Source organism: Mus musculus, chromosome 12 (genome assembly GCF_000001635.26).
Source record: "Mus musculus strain C57BL/6J chromosome 12, GRCm38.p6 C57BL/6J".
NCBI lineage: Eukaryota > Metazoa > Chordata > Mammalia > Rodentia > Muridae > Mus > Mus musculus.
Window position 1 is genome coordinate 82,472,244 of NC_000078.6, and position 24,937 is coordinate 82,497,180.

Sequence of the window (24,937 nt, forward strand, 5' to 3'; positions counted from 1 at the left end):
CTACATTGGAGACAGACATCACTAATGTAAGAAGGGTTTGAGTGTTCGGTGTGAGTGCCCATGGCTGAGATGAGACAAATTAACTTATCAAGTACCACTCAGCATCCAAGCACTGGCTCTGTGCAGAATGGAGTTACTTCCCAGTCATGCTAAATGACACTGGCTAGCGTGCTTCCTCCCCAATTCATGGTTCTGATTCTGTGATGTGCACAGCAGTTATAGACAGCAGCTGAGGGACGTTTCTGAAATTCTGAGTAATTCAGATTCTTCTGTGTATATATGTAAAAGTCTAGATCCTCAACCTTCCTAACACCGCACCCCTTTAATACAGCACAGTTCCTCAGGATATGGTGACCCAGATCGTGAAATTACTTTTGTTGCTACTCTATAACTGTAATTTTCCTACGGTTATGAATGGTAATATAAATAGCTGACATGTGGATGGTCTTAGATGGCCCCTCTAAAAGGGTCCTTCGGCTTAGAGGGGTCGCGGCTCACAGGTTAAGAACGACTGCTCTGTAGTGCTTAAAGTGAGACATTGTTTCTTCTGAATGGTAACCATGCAGGCAACGGTAAGTGATTTGATCAATCTTTATACAAATGCAAGGTTGACTCTAGATGTCAGAACTTTCAAGAAAGACATCAGACTCTTAGAAGTGCTTTCGAAGCTATAGTATGTTAGCTAACACAGCTGTGTACACTCACAACAGCTTTGTGTGTGGACACAAGACATTTTAACCACTCACCACCCTCTCTTCCCCATTTATCACCTGCGGGCCCACTTCCTCTTTCCAACTATAGAAGTAGTCTTAACTTACAGCTTGCCATTCAATATGAAGTTTGTCCTTTAAACCATAGTAGAAATGCTAGTGACTATTTCAAGAGGAAAAGCTTTCCTGACAACACTGCCCATTTGAATATCCCTTTTTTATATTATGATTTACATTTTTGGTAATGTGTTTTGTTTATAGATCCTTGAAAACATGAGAATAAGTCAAGAGGATGATTCAACATAGAAAAAACATGGCAGCAGGGATGTAAAGAGAGGAGACCGAGCAGAGCAGAGAAATAGGGAGTACTCAGAGAAACAACAATCGGACATACTAAAAGTGAGCAGCCTTGCGTGTCACAAAGCATTCATGCCCTTCTTCATGCTGACAAAGGGAGACTGGATCCAGCTGATGCAATGTGCCCAGCAAAGATAAGGAATGAGATGAGGCCGTCAGAGGGAATCCTGGCTCTCAGTCAGTCAGCCAGTATGTGACTGTCAACAGCAGAGAGTTTTATGGAAGACATCTTTTCATGCCTCCAGTTGGATGAGGTGGGCTGGAGGCTGTGCCTATATCTGCCTAACATTCCAGTCATAAAGGAGAGGCAGAGCCCTAGAGCAGTGATTCTCAACCTTCCTATGCTGCGACCCTTCATGTGGTTTCTCATGGTATGGTGATTCCCCAACCAAAAAACTGCTCTCAATGCTATTTCACAACTCTAATTATGCTACTGTTATGAATCATAATGTAAATATCGGTGTTTTCTGATGGCCTTAGGTGACCCCTGTGAGAAGGTCATTTTATCCTCAAAGGGGTCGCAACCCACAGGTTGAGAACCACTGCCCTGGATGAAACCTGGGGACACAAGAGAGGCATCATGGGGTCCTCAGCCCAGAATGCAGGCAGGGGTCCTGTTTACAAACAAACTACATGACATGACGGGGCCTCAGTGGACCTGGAGACTGGGATCTTGATTTCCCCAACATCCTGCCGCTTGAAGATCCAAATCAAACACACTTGAGCACATATAAGCTTTTCTTGATGTGGTATATTCTCCCTGTGAATATTTTAGGACTTTATTGTTTAATTGGAATCCCAGTCCAGGGCTATAGACCAACTAGATCAATTCTTTACTCTGTTAATCCAATATGAAAAAAATTTCTGGTCCTTGTATCTTTTAGGTTTCAATCTGTAGTCCAGTCCATCACCTTCCTATTTCTCACAGAAAAAAACATGAAATGAAGAAAAAAAAAAGAGTCTTCATAGGTTCCCAGGGTTTCTGAGCCAAGACACGCCAGCATGCTGAAGAAAACAGATAACAAACTTTCAAAGGAAGGTCAAAAGAAGTAGGAAATTTATTATTATATGTTCAAAACCAGAAGTTTTGTTTGTTTGTTTTTTCTACTTTTGAAATAACACATGCAAACTCTCCTTTTAAGTTATAGAGTGTGGGAATGTCTTCTTTTTTCTTTGTGTGTGTGTGTACTGATGGATGGCCTGGGCTGGGTTTAGTTAAATCGTTTCAGAGAGAAAACGCCTAAGTTTGCCTGTTGGTCCCTCTGGCTCCAGACATGACTGGTTTGTGCTAGGACTAAGTGCACAGTGAAGGGGCACGTGGTCAACCTACGTCATTCCTAGATATATTTTTCTAGTGTATTAAGGCAGAAGGGACCTAAGTTCTCTGTCAGCCTGGGCTAGTCTTTTTTTTTTTTTAAGCTAATTTATCAATATTAATATCAATGCCAACACTGAGTAATGAAGAAAAGCAATACCAGAATAAGCTACCATACCTGCTGGTGTGACCTTGTGTGGGTGTCCTTGACCTTCAGTGTCCACAGGGCCAAGCAGGTGACATGAAGAGGGGGGCTGATGGACCAGGCACTGGGGACCCCTGGGAGGTGTGGGCACAAGTGTGAGGTGGCATTTGAGAGGCTGAGGAGTATGGCTGGCTTTCTGGCTACTTTATGGGTTCCTATGTCTACCATCCTTCTCCACCCTTGTCCCTTGAGAGAACGAGAGGGAGAGGGAAAAGGGAGGCATCAATATCATTAGACTACTTCCTGCTGGTTAGGGGCATTCCTTGATGATTTTGACTTTTGCCATCAGGATATCCAATTTCCTTTTCTTGTCTCTCTACATGGGACCACTTGACAAACCACAACAACAGTGCTAACCCTTCAACTGGCCAACCGGCAGCCCCTTCTAGCGGGATTCTAGCATTTATACACCCTCTGAAAAGTCCCCAGAATTCCAAACATCATACACTTGCTAAAACTATCTGCTGCTGGAAAAATCACACCTCTGCTGGAGCACGAGGCAAATCACAGCCTACGCTGTGGACAATCTCAAGCAGCCCCGTACCATACAGCTGGGATTAAAACAAAAACATTCCTGTATAACACTTCTATTGCTTTTTTAAAAGAAACCAAAATTCTCACTACAGAGGAGAGCCACGGCCTCTTCTTATTTAGCTCTCACTGCCTCTCCTGTTGCTCTGTGGCCTCGGAAGGTGTCCTCTCTAAGGGGGAAGCTGGCCCTGAGTGTGTTACCCTATGAAACCGTGAGCCTAGTTGCCAAGTCTTTAAAGAAACCACAAACATTTCTATCTTTTTAAAAATACCATTGGGGGCTGGAGAAATGGCTCAGCAGTTAAGAGCACTGACTGCTCTTCTGAAGGTCCTGAGTTCAATTCCCAGCAACCACATGGTGGCTCACAACCATCTGTAATGAGATCTGTTGTCCTCTTCTGGTGTGTCTGAAGACAGTTACAGCGTACTCACATATAAATAAATAAATCTTAAAAAAAAAATACCATTGGGCTGGGAGACACAGCTCAAGTGAACAGCGTGCTTGCCCGGCATGCAGTAAGTGCTGGGCTTGAGTCCCAGGCACACAGGAGATAGGAGTGGGGGCCACAGTTGTGTAATCGCAGCACTTGGGAGGTAGAGGCAGGAGGATCAGAAAAGTTCAAGGTCATCCTTAATAGAGAGTTTGAGACCAGACTAGGCTATGTGAGAACTGTCTCAATAAATAAAAACAGATAAGAAAATGGAAAACAACAACAACAACAACAAAACCCTCCCAATCCCGCAAAGCTTTTATCTGAGACATGAGGGCCAAAATTTGAATCACAGCTCTTAGCGAGAAAACTCTGCATTTCCATTAACCAACGCTCAAAGGTTACCACCACGTCTCTCCGTCCTTGGCTCCCTCTGTGGCAGACAGTCCACAGTCCGCAGTGCCTTCTGTTGCTGGCTGAGGCAGCAGCTCCCCTCTACAGCTGTCCTCTCATAACTCCCTGCGTCCCCACAAGCCTCAGATGAGAGAAATATGCCTGGCTCGGCATACTTCTCGGCATATTTCACCCCTAGGCTCGGCTGGCAGTATTTTAACCTCCCAATCTCCTTAGTTCATACTTCAGGCAGGGGTGCTGTGTTTTAAGCATTTGCCTCTTTCCCAAGTTCATGTGTTGAAACTTAATTTCCAGTGAGACGGTCCTATGAGGAGGGTCCTTGGGGAAGGTCATGAGGTCAGGAATGGAGTTAGTGCCCTTGAGGGAGTTCTTTGACCCCACTGCTGTGTTAGGAAACACAGAAAATGGTGCCCACGTGGAACAACTGAGTCTGGGGCTTCCTAGCCTGCAGGACTGATGCTTGACAGTTACCCAGTGGAGGGAGCCCAGGGTACAGAGGCTAGAACAGACTGAATAGAGGGCAGTATCTAACCCTTCACCCCAATAACACACATCCCCAAAGCCACATTCAGACTCTCCCTCACTCCTTCCCTGGATAAACTGCTCTCTTACTGCTGTGTGGCAATTATTTCCTAATATAGAGGTCACTTGCCACGGCCCAGGCTCTTGAGGATATATTTGATTTGCTTTTTGTTGCTTCACATCAGCTAACATAGCACCCAGCACATCCAAGGTAGGTGATCTTTGTTTAAGGAAGAGACTAAAATTCCACTAAGCGTTGACACAAATGCTTGCAAATAGCTCTGTACTATTCAGCCTCTGTCTACTATTCATAGTTTGTGTTTGCTAATTTGAAATCACCAGGAATCTATGAGATCTATGGCATGTGTGTGTGTGTGTGTGTGTGTGTGTGTGTGTGTGTGTGTGAGAGAGAGAGAGAGAGAGAGAGAGAGAGAGAGAGAGAGAGGGAGAGAGGGGGGGGCAGAGACACAGACACGGAGAGGGAGGGAGAGGGAAAAGGAGAGTGAAGCTGAGAGGGGGAGAGAGAGAGAGGGAGAGAGAGGCAGAGACAGAGACAGAGAGACAGACACGGAGAGGGAGAGGAGAGGGAAGCTGAGAGGGAGAGTGAGGCTCAGAGGGAGAGGGGGAGAGAGAGAGAGAGAAAGAGAGAGAGAAAGAGAGAGAGAGAGAGAGAGGCAGAGACACAGACACGGAGAGAGAGGGAGAGGGAAAAGGAGAGTGAAGCTGAGAGGGAGAGAGAGAGAGAGGGGGAGGGAGAGAGAGAGAGAGAGAGAGGCAGAGACAGAGAGACAGACATGGAGAGGGAGAGGGAGGGAGAGGTAGAGGGAGGCTGAGAGGGAGAGGGAGGCTGAGAGGGAGAGAGAGGGAGAGAGAGAGAGAGAGAGAAAGAGAGAGAGAGAGCAAAAGAAGGAGAGCAAGAGAGCGAGAGCGAGCACACCCCATATGCTATGGTATGTATGTGGGTCAGAGGACGGCCTTTGGTCTGGAGTTTGTTCTGTCTTCTAGAGTAGGGTTTCTGAGATTTAATTTGAGTTTTCAGGCTTGAGCACCAAGTGCTTTGACTGCGGAGTCACTTCCCAGCTTCCCTGAAACTCTTCAGTTATCTTACTGCTAGCTCTGGGCAGCCCCATGTGTCATCTGTCCTCTGTGTGGGTAGCTCAGCCCACTGCACCCTGCTGTATAAAGCCACACTGCCCCTTGGATGAAGCTTTAGCTGGGCTTAGATCACAGCATGAGGCAGACATGGCCGTGTGTGGGAGGACCATCTCTTTGAGCCACTGAGAGTGAGAAGGCGGCCACTTATGCAGCCAGCTGTGCGCATGCACAGCCTCATCTCTGCGGACCACACACTTTTTATTTGATGGTACCAGCACCCAGGCCCACCAGGCCTGCCTCTGTCAGCTTCCAGAAGTTAAAAGAGGCTTCTCTGTGCTCTGACTGAAAACAATTTGCAGGCTGTGGGCCAGGTCTTGCAGACCGGTGGCAGAGGTCTAGAGGATTCTGCCTGAAGCAAAGTCTCCTAAGCGGCGCGCAGCTTCTACAGTGGGAGCATCGGAACTGAGGCCAGGGCCAGAGCAGAGTTCCCCCAGTAACCACCCATGAGGTATTTGGAGCAACCCCAGCTCTTGAGATCCCCCCAGCTTACTAAAAGCTGCTCGAGTGACAGGTCTGTAGTTCTGGGGACAGAGGAGGGGCACAAGTTGCAGAAGGTATTCTCTGATGAAACTCTAGGAGTGGTAACAATGTTGCCTATGTTGGGGTCAGGATCCATGGCAACAAGAACGCTTCTCAATCCCGCTGTAGCTTCTATTCCCAAGCAACCAGCCGCTGTGGGGCTGGGGACTAGGGGACGGGAAGGGGTCTGATAGCTGTCCATCAAGCAGCAAAGTTGTTCACTCTTGAGAGTGTCACTTGAAAGGAAACAAAACAGGACTAGGGAGGTGGCTTAGAGGGTAAAGAGCAAGCTGTGCCACGCAGGAGGGGCCAAGTTAAGATCCCCAGCGTCCACATAAAAGCTGGCACAGCAGTGTGCCTCTGAAACCCCAGAGCTGGGTGGGGTTGGAGATGTGCACAGGTGGATTCTGGGAGCTTGCTGGTTTAGGTGGTCTAGCCAATCAGTGAACTCCGGGTTCAGTGAGGGACCTCATCTCAAAGGTAAATTGAAAGGGCAGTGGAAGGCACTCCCCAGTGTCCCTCAAGGGAAAAGAAAAGCAGCATTTGAGAATGCGATGCAGTTTTGATTTAACATGATATTTACCTTCTTTAACCACACAGGGGATAGAGGGGAAGTGAGTGCCTGTGTAGTTCTTGCATTGTGTGTGTGTCAGGGGCCTTGGGACCACACATCTGCACAAGGAAGACCTCTGAGACTTTCAGTACAACGTGGAGTTCTGCTGATGCTACGGTCATTTGAGAGGAACTGAAATTTTATACTGCTATATAATTCTAAGGATTGTGAGGGGGCCTCCCCTCCCCAACAATATGCCCTTGACTCGGAGTCTGCCAGATGAATTAACACAGGGATTCTGTTCTGGATTTATTCTAAATACCTTATATGCAATCATTACCTGACCCCCTCTCCCCCCACCCCCACATTAGGTCAACTCTATCCTAAGATATCTATTTTGATCACACCTCCTACCAGTTTAGTCATTTACAAGCAAAGTTTGTATCTATTAATAACTTTTAGCTATAGAGGGAACACATGTGCAGACACACACACACACACACACACACACCAGTTGATCTGGGGCTGCTCTTATCTTCAGTTAGTCTGTGTAACTTTCAGAGCCAGAGCACTGCCTGTCATGGTCCCAGCAGGCTGCAGCAGGCTGGGAAACCCTGCTGAGCTCTGAAGCTGCCTTCCCCTTTGCCCAGTGGGAGTGATTGACGTCACAGCAGGTTGCAGTCAATCATTTCCATGCACAAAACCAACCAAGCCCCAACCAACCCACTGGTAACCTGGGACACTGATGAACTCTGAATAAAAACCATTCTCGGATAGAATTTCCGAAATAGTGATTGTCTTGGGAAGGAATTCCTGCTTAAGATGCCCTCCAGAGTGGAAAATTTTTTGTCAAAATAGGCCAAGGTCCTCTAAGTTTCATTTAGATAGAAAGAAGTCGAATGAATTAATTGAAATGGTCCCTCCAACTCGTGGTTATTTGACACTGAGAATAATGGCTTATAATACAAATAATGTTACCTGTCTATGGTGCCCAGATTCAGACATCTGATATAATGGTCAGTCCTTGTCTGCACTCATCTCCATGTGTGCATGTATTTCAGAAAACAGAATAAATGCAAAGGCGCATACACATCAAATTCATGTCAAGCTCTCTATAGCCAGTATTAGGCACCCCACTTTTTTCTTACCAGGATCCTGTCTTTGAGCTAAATTCTGAGGATAGACGGTATAGCCCAAGGGTATGAGAATCATTTAAAGACACCAGCTCCCTGTCTACCTAAGGAAACAACAACAACAACAACAACACAGAGACCACATAGTATCCTTGCAAGCAAATAGACCATATTTTAATTTCTTCCTGTTCCTATCCTGAGTCTCCTTATCATTTTTCCTCTCAGAGAGGAAGAAGTCAGCTGGGGGAGGTTTGAATGCAGTCTGAGCCTACAGTTGGCTGTCTGGAAGTTGAGCCTGCAGGCTCAACCTGCTCAAGGTTAGAGGGACCAAGGAAAGGAAGCACGAGGGGGCTTGAGGATCTCAGCACTTGGGAGGCAGAGGCAGGCGGATTTTTGAGTTCGAGGCCAGCCTGGTCTACAGAGTGAGTTCCAGGACAGCCAGGGCTATAGAGAAACCCTGTCTCGAAAAACCAAAAAAAAAAAAAAAAAAAAAAAAAGACAAAGTCTCTCGAGCAAATTAGGGGAAGATGACTCATGTGAGGCTAGCTTTAAACACAGCAGCCAGAACCTCAGAGAGTACAGGAGATGTAAGATGGCTCAGTGAGTTAAGAACTTGCCAAGCCTGATGACCTAGGTTTGATGCCCAGGACCAACATGGTAGAAGAAGAGACTGCTGCCAAGATGGCCTCTGACTTCCAATGTGCCTTCTTAAATAAAAGAAAGGGAGTTTGAGAGCAGGGCTTTGGGGGACTCTGAGGTGGGTGGAAGATGGAGGCAGAGTAAACACAGTGTTTTGACTAGGGCTTGAGCTGCTGTTCTGTAGGCAGTAGGGACAAACATCCAAGTCTCAGTAAAATACCCTGGGAGAGGTTCTTTTTCCTAAGTGGGTAACGGAGACAGATTCTTGGATTTTCAGAAACCCTTTAGCAAGCAAGTGCAATGGGGCATCATTGTGACATCGATTAAGGAGTTGTTAGTTCCTAAGGACTTTTCATTTGGGCCACAGACAATCAGCACCAGTTGTCACTCAGAGGCCAAGATGTCACCACAACATGAGAAACTGTGCTAAAGGGTCGCAGCATTTGGAAGGTTGAGAACTGCTGCTTTAGGGTTTGTACTCACTCCTCCTGGAATTGGTAGTTTCTTAAAGTTTATCCTTTCATGTATATGCTAGTTTCCTTTATGAGCTCGGTGTTCTACTTATTTATGGTATGTTCAGCCTCTATCACATGCCTAGAGTTGAGCTCTCTTTGGTCGTGGAACCAGCTCTTCCTAGCTTTATGGAATGCTCCCCATCAAATCCTGGAGGTGGGAAGCAAGACCGAGTCACCCTGCTCTGATCCTCCCCTCTTGCTTCCTTTTTGTCTTAGTTAGGGTTTTACTGCTGCGAACAGACACCATGACCAAGGCAAGTCTTATAAAAAAAACAACATTTAATTGGGGCTGGCTTACAGGTTCAGAGGTTCAGTCCATTATCATCAAGGTGGGAGCATGGCAGTATCCAGGTAGGCATGGCGCAGGAGGAGCTGAGAGTTCTATGTCTTCATCCAAAGGCTGCTAGTGGAAGACTGACTTCCAGGCAACTAGGGTGAGGATCTTATGCCCACACCCACAGTGATACACCCATTCCAACCAGGTCACACCTATTCCAACAAGGCCACACCTTCAGATGGTGCCACTCCCTGGTCCAAGGGTATACAAACCATCACATTCCACTCCCTGGTCCCCATAGACTTGTTCAAAAACATGAGTCTATGGGGGCCATACTTAAACATAGCATAATGCAAAATGCATTTAGTCCAACTTTCAAAGTCCTCATAGTCTATAGCAGTCTCAACAATGTTAAAAGTCTAAAGTTCAAGGTCTCTTCTGAGATTCATTCAACTTAACTGTAATCCCCAAAGCAAGGCAGGAAACCAGCTGGGCAAACTCCAAACTCTGCATCTCCATGGCTGATGTCAAAGTGGTCTTCAGATCTCCACTTTTTCATCTTTGTTGAATGCAACAAACTGCTTTCTCCTGGGCTGGTTCCACTCCCTGTTAGCAGCGTTCCTCAGCATGTATCCCATGGCTCTGGCATCTTTAATATCTTTGAGTCTCCAAGGCAATTTCTATGTTACAGCTTCTTGTTTCAGTGTCTGGGATTCCACTTTATCTTTTGGACTCCTCCTAAGGGCTGGCATCACTTTTCCAGCTCTGCCCTCTGTAGCACTCTAAGCTCAGGTTGATCCACTCCACTACGGCTGTTGTTCTTGGTGCTCATCCCATGGTGCTGACATCTCCAATACACTGGGGTGTTCTACTCCAACTAGGCTTCACCAATAGCCTCTCATAGGTTCTCTTCAGGGTGCCAAGCCTCAAATCCTTTGCATGACCCCTTCAGTCCTAGGCCATCAACTACAGCTGAGGCTACACCTTCTCCAATGGCCTTCTATGACCTCTCACAGTGCCAAGCCTCAGCTGTTCTTCATGACACCTTCATGCCTTCAAAACCAGTACCACCTGGGTGACTCTTACACATTACCAAGTCCAGCTGCAGCATGAGGTACAACCTTGGCTATCTCTAGAACACAGCTTCTTTGTGCTCCCAGAAACAACTCCCAGATTTCAACTCAGTGATGCTGGTCTCTTAATCATTGCTAATGTCTTAGCTCCAGCTAACCAGCATCAATTGTCCCAGTAGTTCCTTCCATTCTTAACTCTAGAGCCAGAGCCATATGACTGAAGCTGCCAAGTTCTGCTGCTTACAGGATCTAGAACATGATTACCTTGTTAACACTGGCTTTATGTTTTCTAAATCCTTCACTGCCTAAGCTTGGCTATCCTGGTTCTTGCTCTGTAGATTGACCTTGAATGCAAAGATCAGCATGATTGTCTCCTGGGATTAAAGGTGTGTACCACCATGCCTGGATCTAATTAAGCTGGGTAGAATCTTGCCCCAAGGTCCCACTCCCTTAATCTGTTATCTCCTAGAACACAAGATTTTGCTCCATTTCACTTCCTGGTACTCCTTTAATACTCGAACCATATATTTTATATTTTGCCTTTCTAAGCTTGCTATTCTTGTTCAAACTTCTGTTTGTGAGACTTAACCAGAGAACAAAGTCTCTGTTGGGCTTTTTTGAAACTTCCTTTGTCAATGCAATTAATGCAATTAATACAAGTCTCTTCACCTTGGCCTCAGGCAGACTTACTTTTCAGACAAGGGTAAAAAGTAGCCACATTCTTCACCAAAATACCACAAAAACAGTCTTTATGCCACATACTGAAATTCTTCTCCTTTGAAATCTCTTGGGCCAGGTCAACAAAGTTCAAATTACTCCCAGCAACAAAGTCTTCCATATTCCTATTAGGATGACCCATTAAGCCCCATTTAAAGCATTCCACTGAGTTCCAAATCCAAAGTCCAAAAATAAATTCTTTATTTGAAAGAATAAAAGCATGGTCAGGCCTATCACAGCAATACCCGACTCCCAGTACCAACTTCTGTCTTAGTTAGGGTTTTACTGCTGTGAACAGACACCATGACCAAGGCAAGTCTTATAAAAAACAACAACAACAACAACAACAACAACACCAGGCATGGTGCAGGAGGAGCTGAGAGTTCTATGTCTTCATCCAAAGGCTGCTAGTGGAAGACTGACTTCCAGGCAACTAGGGTGAGGATCTTATACCCACACCCACAGTGACACACCCATTCCTACCAGGTCACACCTATTCCAACAAGGCCATAGCTTCAGATGGTGCCACTCCCTGGTTCAAGGATATACAAACCATCACACTTTTCTACCATGGTAGGGGCTGAAGAGAGTCCACACAATTCCAGGCAAACTCTCCCTCGAACACTTCAGATCTAGCCCGGCCTTGTGTCGACTTTGGTACTTTGTTCACATGCAATTTTTGTAGTTGTTTTCGAGATAGACTCTCATGATAGAATCCAAGATGGTGCCCAACTTGCAATCTTCCTTCTTCAGCCTCCCTAGTACTGGAATCACAGGTGTGGCCTACTGCACTGGACTGGAAAAATAAAGTTTTCAAATCTTCAAAGCAAGGGTTGGCATTTGGATAAGAGAGAAAACTTGAACTGTCTCTTTTTAGATTCTTCCCCTACTGTCGGCTTACTTAAAAAGATGTTGAAGGAAGATCTAATGTTCAGAAGAAGAACTCATCTAAGTTTCAAAGTCAGAAGAGCTTAGAAAAAATTTTTGGTTTCCTCTAGTTCCATGTCCCCTGACTTAGGACTCTTCTTGGTTCTAAGGCTTTTAAGCAAACAAGGCAATGGCTGGGTTCTAAGCTAAGGAATGACCACAGTAAGCAAGCCCAGAAAACGTTAGCCATCTTTAAGGCACGAGGGCTTCCTGTACCTGCTTCTTGCTTCAAGCTATGTTTATTTTTAGGCCTTTTCAGAGTAAGGATGGGTAGCAAAGCAGACCCTAGAGGTTTGGATGAGAATGGCTCCCAGAGGTTCAGATGTTTGAATGATTGCTCCCTAGTTGATGGAACTGTTTGGGAAGGATTAGGAGGTGTGGTCTCGTTGGAGGAGGTGTGTCACTAGGGCAGGATATGAGATTTCGAAAGCCCACACCATTCCTGGTTTGCATATGCTTACCCCCTCTCTCAGTGCCATGTACTGATAAATCAAGATGTGAGTTCTCACATGAGCTCCAGCATCATGCCTACCTGCCTGCTGCTGTGCTTTCCACCATGGTCTCACCCTGGAAACCTTAAGCCCCACATAAACTCTGTCCTTTGTAAGTTGCATTGGTCACATTGTCTTATCTACAGCAATGCAAGAGTAACTAAGACACAGACTTACAGAGTATACTTTGGGTGGATATTCAACCTTGATGTTTTCAGAAGAATCCATTAATATAGCAACAGACACTGCAGACACTGCTGCCTGCTACATATAATCTATACTGTAAGCCTGTTTTCTACAGATTCTCCAAAGGCACATAGTTTTAAGTGTCCATTTCTCTACTGTTGAAGAAAATAAAGTGGCAGAGACATTCTTTCCAGGCAGACACATGGGTTGGTTGGAGGCACGGTGATGAAGTCACAGGTTCCGTCGACCCTTAAACTGGTTAGCATGGGGTCTGATCACAGCTGATTTTCCTAATGTGACTTAGAAATAACATTAGTCTTGAGAGCCAACTGAGAAGTGCAGATGGCTCAGCAGGCATCTGTCACTCCAGGTGGGGAGGCGATGTCAAGTTCATGCTGGTAGCTCATTCTAGGCTGCTACAAATGGCTTCCTTTCTGGCCGTGTTGAAAGCTGAAGGCTTCTCTTTCCATTTCAGTCATTGTTTGCTTAGGCTCTGATGTGAGAGGAGAGGAGGAGAAGGCATGGTTTGCCAAGCCCTTTCCCTGCTGAGATGAAAGGGGAGGATGGGCTGCCAGCTGAGAGGGCATCTGGGACTTTCCATTGGTCACTGCACCCATGGGGTCAGAAAAGACACCTTCATCCCACCACAGGCCAAGAAAGGCTGTGCCAGGGCCTCCAAGGTCAAGGGAAAAGAAAAAGCTAATGAAGGAAGCCACAAAGAGATGGCAAGGGGACCCAGTTTGCCAGTCTGTCGATAGCCATTTCCCATTGGCCTTTGTTATGTGCAAGACAATTAGGAGACATCCAAGGCTGGATTCCTCAAGGACAATAGCAAAGAAACAGCATTTGCAAGCATCTGCGACAGGTTCATAGATTAACTGGGTCATTGTCTCATTTGCACTCAGCTGGGACTGCCCTCCCTGCCCTTCAGAAAGCAGTTGGCAGTTCATTTCAGAGTGTTGAGGAATCTGGGAGGATAATTGGTAAGTTCAAAAGCACCATTCAGAGACTAGCCTGGGGTGACTGAGGTAGGGTCATGCTGGGCAGCCAGATGACCCCAGGCATACATTTGATTTTGTTTTGTATATTCAAAGGTGAGACAAATCAAAAAGCCACATGACAATAACCAAGCAGCTAAGGGCCTGGAGCACATTCGAGACTATCAATTTCTTCATTTTCAGTAAGAAAGTAAGTCAGTGTTGGGTCTGCTGGTCAACCTGAGGGTGGTCTGGAGAGATAGGCTACCCCACTGCTCATGAAGCCCAGTTGGCAAAGACTTGCACTGGCTGGATGTGGAATGCACACAGACCCCATCACTCCCTTCTAACATATCCATACTCCAGTGTTGCATTCAGGGCTTGGGAGTGTCCAGAGTTTTTAGAGCTTGGAGGTTTAGACTTAGATGAGAAGTATCCTGATTTAAAAATCTGAGTCTGGGGAGATGGAGATAACTCAGTCAGTAAAGTGTTTGTCTTGCAACCGTGAGGATCTGAGTTCAAATCTGAAGATGTTTCAAGAAAAGCATGCCGGCATGTGCCTATGTGTCCTTGGGAGACAATGTAAGGGGGAACCCTGGAACTCCATGGCCATCTAGTAAGCTCCAGGGTCAGTGAGAGACAGTTCCTCTTACTCCTGTGGACAGGGATCGAGGAAGGCACCTGACATTGATCTCTGACCTCCAAATATATGCACACACATGAACATGTGCATATGCATATACGGCATGCACACCCACACACCCACACACCCACACACACTTAAGTACTGTTGTGGACCACATAATAATGTATTGCTCAATTTGGGGCTACACATAAGATGGTGATCTCAAAAGATTATGTTGCTTAGTGACTACACAACTGTCTCTGTGCAAGGACATGCCTAATGCTGAGACCCTTTAATGCAGTCCCTCACATTGTAGTGATCCCCAACCATAAAATTACTTTGTGGCTACTTCAAAACTGTCGTTTTGCTACTGTTGTGGATCATAATGTAAATAACAGATATGTGACAACCATGGGGGGGGGGTCACAAACACACAGGTTGAGAAATGCTCCTCTGTGGAATGTTCACAAGGACACAGTCTTTGCAGCCTCCAGTTAAAACATAAGCAGAGATTTACTCTGAGCTAACTTCAGAACAAACAAAGCCATCTGGTTGACCTCAGTTGGTCACTGACATCCACCTGCGATTCGATTCTCCGAGGCCTCTGTTTCCATACAGTAGACACAGATGGGAGGGAAGGTTGAGCCTGTCTCTTGTCAGAGCTGGCTCTGCCTTTCTAGTTTTCCGTGAAGCTGAGGTCAGATAGAAAGACAGGGAAACTTGAAAGGACACGGAAGTGGGAAGGAGCCTTTCAGTCTATGGTCTGTTAAAGGCTCAGCTGCTGAGAGGCAAGGATTTCAGGGCTGGGAGAATTCCAAGGCTCAGTGGGGAATGAGCTTGTGTGAATGAGGACCTGGATTCCATCCCCAGCACTCAGACAGAAAGCTGGGGGAGGTGCCTCAAGTCTATAACCTCAGTGCTGGGGAGTGGGGACAGAGATGAGATGGGGGAGGGGATTTCTGGAGCTCACTGGCTAGCCAGTCTATGGTTCATTTCTATTTTAACATTCTTATGTAAAATATCTCTCTATAAAAGGAGTAATCTCTAGATAGGTAGCCTTCACAGTGAATTTTCTTAACTAGAGTAGAATCTGTGTGTGTGTGTGTGTGTGTGTGTGTGCAGGTAGCCTTCATAGTGAATTTTGTTAACTGTAGTAGATTCCTTGTACACACACACACACACACACACACACACACACACACACACAAAGCTGGAGAAGGAAGGCAGCTATCACCTCTACCTTATTCTCTTGAGAGGGTCTCTCACTGAACCTGGAGCTAGACTGGCAACTAGCAAGCCCCAGTGATTTCCAATGTCAGCTCTCTAGAATGCTGGATTACAGGTGCAAGAGCCACTGTGCCTGACTTCAAGAGGCAAGAGTTGGGATTTGAACTTTGGTCCTCATGTGTACACAGCAAGTGCTCTTACCCACTGAGCCATCTTCCCAACTGCGATAAAAATCTCTTCTTAGCCAGGAGTGTACAGGCCTTTAATACCAGCATTCGGGAGGCAGAGGCAGGCAGATCCCTAAGTTTAAGGCTAACCTGGTCTACAGAACTATTCCAGGCCAGTCAGAGATATATAGTGAGACTTTGTCTCAAAAACCAAACCAAAATGAAACAAATTTCTTCTTAATAAACTCCAGCTCTGGATTTTACGGACTCATCCAGAAATTCTTTTCTTTTAAAAAGTCAAGAATCCTGGCTCAACCTGAAAGGAGATGTTAAGAAAGAACTCCTATTCTGGCTACCAGAGACACAGACACCCAGCCTCTGCCAGCGTAGTCTTCATGCACCTTGTGGTTGTTTGCCGTCTACAGTTCCCCTTTCTACCCATGTTCTGAGACTTTGTCCTGTGAGACAGAGCCCCCACATCCTCTAGGATTCAAACAGCACCCCGTCTGTGCCATTATTCTGTCGGTTCCATCAGGAACTGCAATCTTTTCCTTTAATGTTCCAAAAGGAACATTGACAACGCTAGCAACAATGATTCGTCCATTCAACAGGTGCTCCTCGTGCTGGCACAAGCTGGATGCGGGGTGTGGGGGACATGTAAGCCAGCAGGGCTCAGGGAACCCACAGTTGAGTCAGCATGTCAATGTCTACAAGGAACATTTTACATCATCACCTCTTTTCCGTTTCAGGTTAATTCTACAAAGCCAATGTGATCTCTGCTTTCTGGATAGAAAAACTGGCTGATCAAGATACAGGGAGCCCTCCCCGCATCTTCTCTCTCCAGAAAGCCCACCAGTGACTTTCAGCATCTAACTAGGGTCTGATAACCTGGCTCCCCCCACTGGCATTTTTGATGGAAATTTTACATATGTGTTGAGGGTCTTTCAGTTTCAATAATTTCTAATAGAATTTATCCAGGGATGCCACCTATTGAGTTCCTATTTTGTGCCATGATCCATGCTAGTGATTAATAGATACCATCAAAAGTATTACATGAAGTGGGTATTATTACTTTCGTTTACTTATTTTTGGTTTGTTTGAGACAGGTCTCTCTATGTAGCCCTGCCTATCTTGAAGCTTTCTCTGAAGACCAGGCTGGCCTTGAACTCACAGAGATCTGCTTGCCTCAGCCTGCAGAGTGCTAGGCTTAATGGCAAGTGCAACCTTGTTTTAAAAGACAGTAGAGCTCAGGGTGTGTGTGTGGGGGGGTGGGGGGGGTGGGGTGGGGTGTGAGTCTGCATCTTCAAGCCTCTTCAGAACATCACTGCCTGCCACTAGAGGGCGCTGGCCCTGAAACCTGGAATCAGGCAGCGTGAGCTGTTCTCAAGAGTTAGGTTTCACTGAGACCAGCTCAGAGCCACCTAAGTTAGGGGACTGGTGACAGGAGAGGAAACAACCAAGGACAGATGGGAGGGACACTCAAAGAAGTGGGAGATGCCACCAGCGAGTGGTAATACCCTCTCTGACACAGTAGCCAGTAGCCGGTCCCATCCCTTGGATCACCTGGAAACTTGCACCAAAGGCAGGCATCTCTGTGAGGTTGTCAGGGTCTTCTTTAAGCATCTAACCAACACAGCTTCTTTCATAGGAAGGATTTAGGAACGGAATTGCTTGTCCCATCCAGACACTTGACATTGTATGGATAAGACAAGACAAGAAATTGGCTTTCAGCTTCAAGGTCTAGGTCAAGTGCTGCTCTTCTCTTGACCTTTCCGGGGCTTAAGAAGAGTTGGGAGGCTCCGCAGCGGCAGACTTTCCCAGTTTACAGCATGTCCTATTGTCCTAGCTGGGTTTGCGGAAGGAAGCGTTTTTTTCTTAAGGCTTCAAAATAAACAAGCAAGTAGGATGTGATCAAAAGCCATCAACTAAAAGGGTCCCTGGAGAAGTGCCAAGCAGAAGGACTCTTATCAAGGTGGGGCAGCCTTCCCCAGCAGCCTGTCAAATCAGCAGTCTGTCAAATGGATAGCAAGCCAACCAGCAGCGTGGGAATTCTAGAGTGCTAGGTCTGGGAGAGGCTTTGGTCACTGCTGGGCGCATCCTTGGCTTTAAAAACTTGAAAGCACCAGCAAGGTAGAATGACTTATCCAAGGTCACCATGGAGACACGGAAGCACCGTTGTGCCACCCTGAGAGCTAAATTGAAAATTTAAAATAGCTGACTTACTAAAGTTACATATCAGCAAACCTAGCTTTTCCTAAACGTTTAAAAATTTATGTCAGATTTTGTTATGCTAACAATCCTTAACCGAGTGGATAAAATTATGTCAAATCTTTTGTGTCTTATAAATATATACTCTTTCATTTTGATTAAAACATTTAAATGAGCAACCTTTATAAGTCCTTAAGCACTGTATATAATAATAATAATAATAATAATAATAATAAACTTCAATAAGTATAGTAAGATTATCAGTGCTGATCAAACTTTGGCAGTAAACTTATAAAGTTCTCTTAATAAATGTCATATGCAGGCTGGAGAGATGGCTCAGTGGTTAAGAGCACCAACTGCTCTTCCAAAGGTCCTGAGTTCAAATCCCAGCAACCACATGGTGGCTCACAACCACCCGTAACGAAATCTGATGCCCTCTTCTGGAGTATCTGAAGATAGCGACAGTGTTCATACACATAATCAATCAATCAATCAATCAATCAATCAATCTTTGAAAAAAAATGACATATGCACTTAAAAACCAATCTAATTTTCTTTTCCTGTGTGTGTGTGTGTGTGATTAGGAATGGGTCCTGTGTCTTTAGGATCCAGGTCATTGGTTTTGCCAGGCTAGTGTCTCTGATCGACCCCAGGGCCCACAATCTAAACTTAAATACTTAATCTTTTAAAGTTAAAACCACAAGTTTGATGTGTTATTATCCAGTAGACAGACTACAGAGTCCAATATCTTAGATACTTTAAGTACAAACTCTACAGATTGTCCCAGTGGTCCTGAATCTGCTCTCAGCAAGCTGTGGTGAGTCTGTCAATTTGCTCACTTTTTAAATGTGAGTCCGAAACCTGCAGGGTTAGAGGTGAGTCTGACACCAACCCTACAGAGAAACTGCTATGGTGCAGGGCTGTGGAGACAGAATTGCCGGCAACTAGCAGTCTCTCAAGAGGTGCACTACTCCTGGGGATACACAAGTTCTTACCGCAATAGCCTGAGGTCCGAGAAGTAAGGCTGCAGCTTGCTCATTCTGCTTGCTTGATGTTTCCTGAACTTCCCCTCTTGTCCTAGTCTGCGAAGGACACCTGCTGGCACTCTCTGTGGGTGTCGTTGGCCCTAGTGTTCTGTGATCTCTGATTCCAGTGTTACTTTAGAGGTGATTTCCACCACACAGTGTTTTCCTTTGGCCTTATGGTCAGCCTTTGGGCAGTTTTCCCAAGTAGCTGGTGTCAACACCCTTCTCCCTGTATCTTAGAAAGATACCCTTCAAATGCCAATTACCTTATAGGTGTGGTCCTCAGTGCTCAGCTCCGAAAACTGATCTCAGGTAGTGTATAGCCAGCCTTGTTCTGTTACTGCTCTTACGGGAGAGACATTTTAATAAAAAAAAAATTTTTTTTAAAATAACGTCTTTAATGAAAGTTTTTGCAAGGTAAAATATTAAACTTAAAATAGTCTTAGTACATCAAAATACTAAGCTCTTTAATTGTATTCCAAGATGTTCTTTAAAACTTAACACCCGATATGTCACAGAAGAGCAACCTTGGTCTGCAAGTGTACAGAGTGAATTTTACAAACATAATAAATATATTCACGCCCTTACACAGAACAGTCTGTACAACAGCAGTCGACAATAGTAGCTCCGAACAGCTATGGCCGGCCCCTCCCACCCGGTGTAACCGATGCACACTGAACTGATCTAAGGGAGCTTGACTGAAAGACCAATGGTTCATTCAATGGTGGTTTGTTCTCCCTGCAAACGGGGGAAAGCTTTTATTCTTCAAAAATAAAAATATTAAATTTGATGCAGTCTTCCTTAAATCATGCACCAAAGTAGGATAACAGAAGGGCAAAGGTGGGCTTCCAGGAGGAAGAATATAAACCAGAATAATTTCCATAAGGGTAACAGATGAAAAGCTAAACTGAACAATAAAGATGAGAAAACACACAAACCATTAACCAAAGCCTCCACATCTGATATAGCTGATTCAGACAGGTCGGAAGGAGACATGAAATGAAAATGTACACAGATTGACAAAATAGCACGTTGCACAAAAGCTCAAAAGCTTCATATCCTCATATGATGTAATATGAAAATACAAGAGCCTTCTCAAGTGGAAGAAAATGCTGTTATAAAGGGAAAACTGCTAAGAGGAGATAGGCCTGTTCTTATACAAGGTATATGGTGACATTATTGCTATAATATAAAAAAAAAACTCTCAGAGGGAGACAACTCTGCATTCGTCCATACAAGCCACCAAAAGAAAACTTGATTTTCAATACAGCAAAAGAAAGCTTTTATATAAAAACTAGTACTTTTTTACATTGTCTTCTAAAGCCAGAATATGCTTGTCAATAACACATTTCAATCACGGTACACGCTGTGTGAGACTTGATGCCAGCCTGACGTTTTTTGTGTGTGTGTTTTTTGGAGACAGGGTTTCTCTGTATAGCCCTGGCTGTCCTGGAACTCACTCTGTAGACCAGGCTTAAAGGCATGCGCCACCATGCCTTGCCAGCCTGACTTTTAAACCGGCAGCAGTGTAAATGTGAGACGTATTTAACAGAAATGTCAACATAGAAACTGCACGGACAAAGTTGTGTCACTAAGAAAGTGCCTGTGTTCTCGGGCATTCCGGTGGTGTGAGAGTACAAATGACCACCAGGCAAGAGCTCATCTACTGAAAGGCACACACTTCCATGTTAGTCATCTGTGTGAACTGACCTTGGCACACTATTGGCATCGTGTCCTATAAAAGGTGCCGTCACTCTGGGTACATGTTGAAACGGATCAGCTTCTGAAGACACTGCTTGCGTCCCTGGTCCCACCTTTTGGATAAACTTGCTACTTTCATCTTAAAACTCTGCAAGTGGGAATCCCTTGCTTTCCAAAGGAATGACACTTTATTAGAACTTCATGACATCATCAGTTAAATGTTATGGCGAAAGCATGATTGAGAATGCAAAGCAAGTGACATTTACACAGCAAAAGCTACGATACTACGATGGAACACCAAACGCTACTTGATTTAAATGGAACACAATAGAACAGCACATAAGAGCACAGTGCGGGGCTGCTGGAACCACCTTTTAGAGCTTTCCCAGATCAAAGGATTTGTCCAGGATGCCATCACTATTAGGCACTACATAGGTACAAATATAAATGGTCAGTTCCTGCTTCAAGACAAGCCCCCTTTGTGTCACTCTGAAAGAAGTGGTTGTTCATGTTTGACAATGTACAGCTAGAAGAAACAGGCCAGTGGGCAATGCTAACCTTCAGTATGTCTGACTACACAGGGAGGCAGGGCCTGTGCTGAATTAGCATAAGAACTACTGATTAGCCCAAGTTTCACTGGAGCAGCACTGCTGGGCTGCCATAGGTAGTTCAGGTTACTGATCTCACTGAGTAAACACAGACTAGAGACTATACTGAGGGAGGGACAACTCAGCAACTCCTGGGATTCTGTTGTTCGCCAAGTTCTATACTTAAACCAGAACTGCTGTGTGCTTTGAGAATAAGAGATTAAACTAACTTCGCCTTAAAAAGCTACATTAAGAAAACAAACAAAATTAAAAAAAAAAACAAACCTGTATTACCAGTAATGGAATACAAGCAAACTCTAACTCCTATCATGTGAGGACCCCACCACTGATGCCAAATTTCACAACATAAATTGGTTCAGAAGAGTGCGAAGTGGGGAGGAGAAATCAACTGCATTAACACAATTTAAAATATGTTCTTAAAAAAGCACTATATAGCTAACAGTTTTTCTTTTGTGATATACTTTATCTGTTACTTCCAGAACTATATAAAGTCAAAATAAAGGAAGACAAAAATGGAAGACCAAAAGAAAAAAAAAAAAAAAAAGTCAATAGGCAAGTTATCGAATGAATGTAATGAATGCAAATGTTGTTAGTCACTAGAACAGAAGTGAGCTGTGCGAGCGAGAGTCCCTGCAGGTCCCAGGAGGCTGCCTCTTTGTTCTGTGGAGCCCCTTACAGGAACAGAGCTACACATTCTCAACACACAGTAAATGTCTACAATTTCTGATATACAAGTCAAATCTCTGTATTTTCTTTCCAATGTGCAAATTGGAGCCCAAGTCTACATCACCAATGGCCTGGAAGGGCCACCCAATGAAAAAGAGGTAAATTTGTATTTAGTGGCCCACTTTCCTCTACCCCCTCCACCCTCAAACTTACTTTCCCCTCAAATTACAAAGTTTTAAAAAAAAATTTTGTTAAATTAAAATAATTTTAAAAATCCTTTACTAGTAAACACAAGAAACTTTTATAATTACTAAATTGTTTAATAAAAATCCAGTCCTCATCCCTTGCCCTTATGCTTAGACCAACGCACAGACTCTCATCCCAGGGCTCACACAGACTCAGGCACAGTAAGCACACACGCAGCCCAGAAGGAAAACCTCCACATCTCACATGTGCTGTACAACTGCAGCTCCATGGGACCTTTGTGAGATGAAAACAGATTCCTGAGAGCCCATTTGGGGTTTCCTCTTATAGAGTGGGACTGAGCAGTTTTTCTGTACAGAAATTAAGCTGTCACTTTAATTCTAGTCAACCTAGGTAAGACCCAAGTCTTTAAGTTACGTTTAACAAGCAGGAAAACCTAATTAAACCAAGCATCCATCCCTGGGTCAACCTCGTCTCCAAGCTGTGCCCATCGATCCTTTTCTTTAAATCTTGCGTAGATGTTCAGCCAGCAGGGACGCGAGAGGTATGAGTACTGAGGAGAGTGACAAGTAAAAATGTGTTTAAGACCTATTATGAGTTTTAAATTTTCTTATACAAGTGAATTAAAATTCAACACCATAATTCTTGCCCTTCTGAAAAAAGCTCACACGCAATTTTTACCAAATATAACCACATACAGTAAGCAATTTCAGTTCAGTCTATCAAAAGGGTAATTCTTCGGGTCATTCCAACAAATATCTTCTGATTGAGCCCAACTTGGAGAAACAAATATAGACAAAGCTTTACATGCTAATTACCAATGGCAGGTTCCTGTATTTAAAATCGACAGTTACAGTTTTCCTACACCAACCCCTCCCCCCGCCCAGCAACCCCAGGTGCTACAGTTCCACGGCTTGCCGGTCTGAAGTAGTGTCTATGTGGTCAAGGCCTAGCTCTGCTCCAGGAGCTTTGCTTCTACTGCGCCTTTCTGACATGCAGAAGTGAAGTTTTGGCTGATAGATGTCCCAAGTTTCAAACCGTCCATTTTAACTTTTTAAGTCTTTGTCTCATTTATAAGAGGAAAGGAGCAACTCTTCACCACTCTGCATCTCCAAGGCTTTGGAAAATATATAATCTCTTCCGTTAAGATTCATAACGCCATCCTTGAGATGAAATTTCCATTTATTTTTACTTCTGTGTATCTTATCATACTGGCAGACAACAACATTTTCTGTGTCAAAGGGTTCCTGCCCTTCCTCGTCACTTAAGTCATCGTCACTGTTGAGGGGCTCTTCTTCCACCTGCCCATCTTCAGCTCCATCTTTCTCTTTATCTTCTTCCTCCTCATCATCATAGTCTTCTTCTTCATCTTCATCTTCATCTTCCTCAGAAGATGTATCCCCTGTTCCATCAACTTGCAGCACCAGCGGAGCTTGCTGTTGGGCAGGCTGGGCCTGTGGCTGCTGCTGTCCGGCTGCAGGCATCGGCGCTTGTGCCGGGGCGGGTGCTGCCACTGTTGTAGGAATGACCTGAGTCTTATTTCCTGGAAATAAGATTTGCTGTGGCTGGATGATGACACCCATCTGTGGTGACATCCTTCCAGGAAGTGGGGCTAGGACCTGCTGGATAACAGGCACTTGGACTCCACCAGGCTGCATTTGTGGTATAACTTGTTGTAGAACAACCGACTGCTGAGGCTGCAAGATATACTGGGCACCATTGGCTGCTCTGACCACCTGAAGCAGCTGGCTTGAATTTGTTAGTAGCTGAACAGGAGTCACTCCTGCAGGGAGCGCCAAGGTAGCAGCTGTAGCAGCAGCACTCGGAATACTTGATGCATTCATATGTTGTAGCAGCTTAGAATCAGGAACAATAACTTGTGGTGCTGTAGCTTGCTGGGATGCAGGAATAAGGACCTGCTGGGTCTGTGCTTGCTGAGGTACCGTTTGCTGAAGTTGTGCTTGCTGGTGCTGGTGGTGGTAATGCTGTTGCTGCTGCTGCTGCTGAACTTGCAACAAAAGCTGCTGTTCTTCTGAACGAAATCCATCTACTGCCCTAGACTGCAGTAGGTTTTTCTCCCACAAAGCTTTTAGTTCCGTCAGGACCTGTTCATCCACCCCATCATTCAGAAAAATGTCTCGTACGTCATTAATAACATCTTCAATCACAGATCTGTACAATTTAGGCACGGTGTTTGTGTTTGCCGAGTATGCCATTTCCACACACAACACAAACAAGAAGGAACGAGATAAAAAAAAAAAGGAAAAATAAAATTAAAAAAAGAAAAAATAAATAAACAAAACAACTGAGACCCGGAGGGTGACCCAAGTCACCTTCCAAGAGTGGGGCAAAAAAAAAAAAAAAAAAAAAAAAAATCTCTCAACAAAACCGATCCAGAAGTAAGAGGCAGGAGAGCAGGAGGAGGGGGGCACTCCTCTCGCAGCTAAAATCCTCGAGAATCGCCTAAAGAAAAAAAAAATGGGAAAAAAAATTAGCCACGACCTCTTAGGGGGTTAGGGAGTATCCCCACTTGGGTGCCGAGGAGGGAAACCAACGCCGGTCACCGCCCCCGGTGCCACCGCCGCTGCCACTGACGCCGCCACCAGCTGCAGCTCCAGTCTTAATCAAATTTATTTATTTATTTATTTATTTATTTATTTATTTATTTATTTTTGAGACAGGGTTTTTCTGTATAGCCCTGGCTGTCCTGGAACTCACTTTGTAGACCAGGCTGGCCTCGAACTCAGAAATCCACCTGCCTCTGCCTCCCAAGTGCTGGGATTAAAGACGTGCGCCACCACGACCGGCTCAAATATTTTTAAAGACAACAAATTTTCTAATGTAGTTGAACACTTTATA

At 44.9% G+C, this 24,937-nt stretch overlaps 2 long non-coding RNA genes and 1 pseudogene across 4 annotated transcripts; 1 reads left to right on the forward strand and 2 right to left on the reverse strand.

Annotated features, from left to right (window-relative positions):
• Window positions 1-1,798: 1,798 nt before the first annotated feature.
• Gm31064 (predicted gene, 31064) lies at window positions 1,799-6,223 on the reverse strand. 2 transcript variants are annotated; one of them, NR_168639.1, is made up of 3 exons: window positions 6,131-6,223; window positions 2,561-2,661; window positions 1,799-2,072 (listed from the first exon to the last, which is right to left on the reverse strand). It is a non-coding gene; the product is annotated as a predicted gene, 31064 (long non-coding RNA). The 2 variants fall into 2 exon arrangements; NR_168638.1 differs by having other exon boundaries at window positions 2,561-2,773.
• Window positions 4,488-16,781, forward strand: Gm30966. 2 transcript variants are annotated; one of them, XR_381764.3, is made up of 4 exons: window positions 4,488-4,696; window positions 13,576-13,653; window positions 13,765-13,858; window positions 16,416-16,781. It is a non-coding gene; the product is annotated as a predicted gene, 30966 (long non-coding RNA). The 2 variants fall into 2 exon arrangements; XR_381763.3 differs by lacking the exon at window positions 13,576-13,653 and having other exon boundaries at window positions 4,498-4,696.
• Window positions 23,177-24,294, reverse strand: Gm5435 (predicted gene 5435; annotated as a pseudogene).